Raw genomic sequence first — 5,766 nt, 5'->3', positions numbered from 1 at the left:
AACATAAGCACTCTCACCATGGGAACTATCACCATGGGCACATTCACCATGGGCACTATCAACGTTAGGACTGTCACCATGGGCTGTATCACCATGAGCAGTATCACCATGGTCACTCTCACTGTGGGCCCTGTCACCATGGCAGTGTCACCGTGGCAGGGTCACCATGGGCTCTGTCATGATGAGCATTTTCACCATAGGCAGTGTCACCGTGAGAACTGTCACTGTGCACACTGTCAATATGGGAACTATAAACTTGAGCTGTATCACCATTTGTATTGTCACTATCACCATTGGCACTATCACTGTGATCACTGTCACCATGGGCACTATCATGGTGAGCATGGTTACCACGGGCAGTGTCACTGTGAGCACTCTCACCATGGGTAATGCAACCATGAGTACAGTCACCATGAGCACTGTCACCATGGGCACTGTCACCATTTTTCACTGCCACCATGTGCACTACAACCATGTGCACTGTCACCATGGGCGCTATCACTGTAAGTCACTGTCACCATGAGTACTGCCATCATGGGCACTGTCACCAAGTCCACGGCCACCATGTGCACTGTTACCTTGCTCACTATCACTGTGAGCACAATCACCATGGGAACTACCAACATGGGCACTGTCATCATGAGCACTTTCACCATGGGAACTGTCACCATGGGCACTTTCACCTTAGGCACTATCAACATGAGAACTCTTATAATGGGCACTATCTTCATGAGCAGTATCACCATGGGCACTGTCACCGTTTGCACTGTCGCCATGGGCACTGTCACCATGAGAATTGTCACTATAGGCACTGTCATAGTAAGAACTATCACCATGCACACTGTCACCATGGGCAATATCACCATTAGCAATATCACCATGTGTAATGTCACCATGGGCACTGGCACAATGGGCACGGCCACCAATTGTACTATCACCAGGTGCACTATCACTGTGAGGACTGTGGCCATGGGCACTGTCCCCATGGACAATTTCATTGTGAGTACTCTCACCATGGACACTATCACTATGGGCAATATAACCGTGGGCTCTGCCACCATATGAACTTTCACTGTGAGCACTGCCACTGTGACCACTGTTACCATAAGCACTGTCACCATGGGCACTTTCACCATGGGCACTTCCACAATGGGTACTCTCACCGTGAACACTGTCACCAAGAGCACAGTCAAGGTGGGCAGTGTCACCATGTGCACTATCACTGCTTGGACCATCACCTTAAGCAAAGTCACCATGAGCAATGTTACCATGTGCACTGTCACAATTTGGCAGTGCCACAATGTGTACTATCACCATGGGCACAATCCCCATGGGCCCTTTTTCATTGACTACTGTCACTATCAGTAATATTACCATGGGCACTGTCACTGTGAGAACTATCACCGTGAGTAATGTCAAGATGGGCACTGGTGCCATGGGCCTTATCACTATGAGTACTGTCACAATGGGCACTATCACCGTGAGCAGTCTCACTGTGGTAAATGTCACCATGGGCACAGTCACCGTGAGAACTCTCACCATGGGCACCGTCACTGTCTGCACTGTCCATGGGCACTGTCACTGTGGGCACTGCCACCATGAGTATTATTACCATGAACACTGCTACCGTGAGCACTATCATCATAAGTGCTATCACCATGGGCACTGTCACCATTGGCACAGCCACCATGGGCACTGTCAACAAGAGGACTTTAACTATGGGCACTGTCACATTGGGCAATATCACCATGAGCACTGTCACCATTAGCACTGTCACCACGAGAACTGCCACCTTGTGCACTGTTGTTATGAGCACTGTCACCATGAGAAATATCGCTATGAGAAATGCCACCATTGGTATTTTCACCATGAGTACTGTCACCATGGGTATTGTCATTATTTGCACTGTCAACATGAGCACTATCACCATGAGCACTATCACGGTGAGCACTGTCCCCATGGGCACTTGTACAATGCGGACTGTCACCATGGGCTGTATCACCATGAGGACTATCTCCGTGGTTACTGTCACCATGGGCACTGTCACCGTGGTCACTGTCACCATTGGAACTGTCACTGTGAACAATGTCACCATGGGTATTGCAACCATGAGCACTGTCACCATCAGCACTGTCTCTTGTGCAGTGTCACCATATGCAGTATCACCATAAGGACTATCACCATAAGCAATGTCACCATGGTCACTGTCACCATGGCAGTGTCAGCATGGGCACTGTCACGATGATAATTGTCACCATAGGGACTCTCACCGTGAAAACAATGAACATGGGCACTGTCAACATGGGCACTCTCACCTTGAGCAGTATCACCATGTGTACTGTCAACATGGGCACGGTCACAAAGTGCATTATAACTTTGCTCACTATTACCGTGAGCATTGTCACAATGGGCACCTTAACCACAGGCACTTTCACCATGAGCACTATCACCATCGGCAGTATCACCATGAACACTGTCACCATGAGTACTATCACCGTGAGCATGATTACCATGGGCACTGTCACCATGTGCACACCACCATCAGTACTCTCACCATGGGAACTGCCACCAAGAGCACTGTCACCATGAGCGCTGTCATCACGAGCACTGCCACCTAGGGCACTGCCACAATGAGAACTGTCACCATGAGAACTCTCACTATGAGAATTGACACCATAGGCACTTTCACCATGAGTACTGTCAGCATGGGAACTCTGATCTTAGGCACTGTCAGTATGGGCACTGTCATCGTGAGGACTGTCACAATAGGATGTATCACCTTGGGCTTTATCAGCGTGGGCACTCTCACCGTGGGCACTACCACCGTGACATCTATCACCATAAACACTGTAAGCATGCGCACTGTCACAATGAGCACAGTCACCATGACCACTGCCACAATGAGCACCGTCACTTATATCACTGCCAACATGAGAAGTGTAACCATGAGGACTGTCACCATGTGCATGAAACTCTGTTTTTTTTCACCTTGGGCATTGTCACCATGAGCACTCTCACCATGGGCATTGTCACCCTAGGTACTGTCACCATGGGCACTGTCACTGTCAGATCTCTTACCATGATCTCTGTCACCCTGGGTATTGTCACAATGGACACTATCACCGTGAGAATTGTGAACATTGGCACTGTCACCATGGGCACTCTCACCATGAGCACTCTCACCAAGAGTACTATCACCCTGGGTATTGTCACCATGGGAAATGTCATCGTAAGCACTACACCTTGAGAATTGTGACCATGGGCACTGTCACCATGGGGACTTTCACCAAGGACACAGTCACTGTGAGCACTGTCACCACGCACACTATCACCATAAGGACTATTACCATAAGCAATGTCACCATGAGCAATGTCACCATGGGCTCTGTCACCATTTCGCACTGCCACCATGTGCAGTATCACCATGGGCACTTTAACCATGAGTACTGTCACCATGGGTAAAATCCCCATGCGCACTGTCACCGTGAGAACTGTCACCGTGTGGCATGTCTCGATGGGCACCGGCACCATGGGCATTGTCACTATGAGCATGGTCACAATGCGCACTATCACCATGCGCAGTCTGACCGTGGTAACTGTCACCATGGGATATGTCACTATCGGCCCTGTCTATGAGCATTGTCACTGTTTGCACTGCCACCGTGAGAATTATTACCATGAACACTGCTGCTGTGAGCACTATCATCATAAATACACTCACCATGGGCACTGTCACTTTCGGCACTGTCTATGGGCACAGTTACTGTGGGCACTGTCACCGTGAACATTATTACCATGAACACAGCTACTGTGAGAACTATCATCATAAGTACTGTTACCATGGGCACTGTCACAATTGCCGTTACCACCATGGACACTCTCACGGTGTGCACAGTCACCAGTTCCACTGCCACCGTGGGAACTGTCACCATGGGCACTATCACCATGAGCCATATTACCATGAGAACTGTCACCATGGCCACTGTCACTATTTTGCACTACCACCAGGCGCACTACCACCATGTGCACTGTCACCATGGGCACTATCAACATGAGCACCATTACCATGGGCACTGCCACCATGAGCACTGCTACCAGGAGCAGTGTCACCATGAGCACTGTCACCAAGAGCACTGTCACCACGAGCATTGCCACCTTGGACACTGCCACCATGAGCACTGTCACAATAAGAACTGTCACTATGAGAACTGACACCATGGGCATTTTCACCATGATTACTGTCACAGTGGGTATTGTCACCTTGGGCACTGTCACTGTGAGCACTATCACTGTGAGTATCATCAAACTGAGCACTGTCACCTTGGGCACAGCCACAATGCGGACTGTCAGCATGGGCACTATCACTGTGAAAACATTCACCGTGGTCACTGTCATCATGGGCACTGTCAATGTGAGCACTCTCATTATGAGAATTATCACCATAGGCACTGTCATCCTGAGAGCTGTCACCATGGGCACTGTCAATATGAGCAACATCACCATGGTCACTTTTACCCTGAGAACTATCACCACGGGGACTATCACCATTGGCACTGTCACTGTGGGGTTGTCACCATGAGCACTATCACAATGGGCAATGTGTACATGGACAGTTTCACCATGAGCACTGTCACTATTGGCAGTATCAGCATTGGCACTGTCGCCATGGGCACGGTAAACGTGAGAAATATCACCATGGGCCTTGCCACACTGGGTGCTGTCACCATGGGCATTGTCACCATTAGCACTGTCACCATGCGCACTGTGATCTTGGGCACTCTCACCATGGGCACTGTAACCATGGGAACTGTCACAATGAGAAGTATCACCATGGGTTTTTTCAGCGTGGGCACTGTCACCATGGGCACTTCCACTATGATATCGATCACCCTAAGCACTGTAACCATGTGCAATGTCATGATGAGCACAGCCACAATGAGCACTGTCACTTATGGCACTGCCAACATGAGCAGTGTAACCATCAGAATTGTCACCATGGGCAAGGCACTCTGGATATTGTCAACATGGGCACTGTCACCATGGGCACTTTCACAATGCGTACTATCACCGAGAGCACTGTCACCATGAACACTGTCACTGTGTGCAGTGTCACCATGCACACTATCACCGTAAGGATTATCACTGTAAGCAATGTCACCATGAGCGATGTCACCATGGGCACTGTCACCATTTTGCACTGCCACCATGGGCAGAGTCACCATGGGCACTTTAACCATGAGTACTGTCACCATGGGTATTATCACCATGGGCTGTGTCAACATGATAACTGTCAATGTGCGGCATGTCTCAGTGGGCACTGGCACCAGGGCCAATGTCACTATGTGCACTGTGACAATGAGCACTATCACCATGAGAAATCTCTCTGTGATAAAATTCTCCATGGCACTGTCACCGTGAGAACAGTCACCATGGGCGCTGACACTGTCAGCACTTTCACCATGGGTGCTGTCATTGTGGGCACTGCCACCATGTGCACTGTCACAATGGGCAAGGCCACCAAGGTTACTCTCACCATGGGCACTATCACCGTGTGGAATGTCACCATGGGCACTATCCTCATGAGCTTTATCACCATGGGCAATTTCACCGTGAGAACTGTCACCATGGATACTGTCACCATGGGCACTATCACCGTGAGCATTATCACTATGTGTACTGTCACCATGGGCATGGCCCCTAAGTGCACTATCACTATGGGCACTATTACCATGAACACTGTCACCATGGGCTGTTTAACCATGGGCA

The sequence above is a fragment of the Mesoplodon mirus genome (assembly GCF_964341445.2).
Source record: "Mesoplodon mirus genome assembly, contig: SUPER_3_unloc_18, whole genome shotgun sequence".
NCBI classification, from domain to species: domain Eukaryota; kingdom Metazoa; phylum Chordata; class Mammalia; order Artiodactyla; family Ziphiidae; genus Mesoplodon; species Mesoplodon mirus.
Note: the sequence above shows the minus strand (reverse complement) of the source record.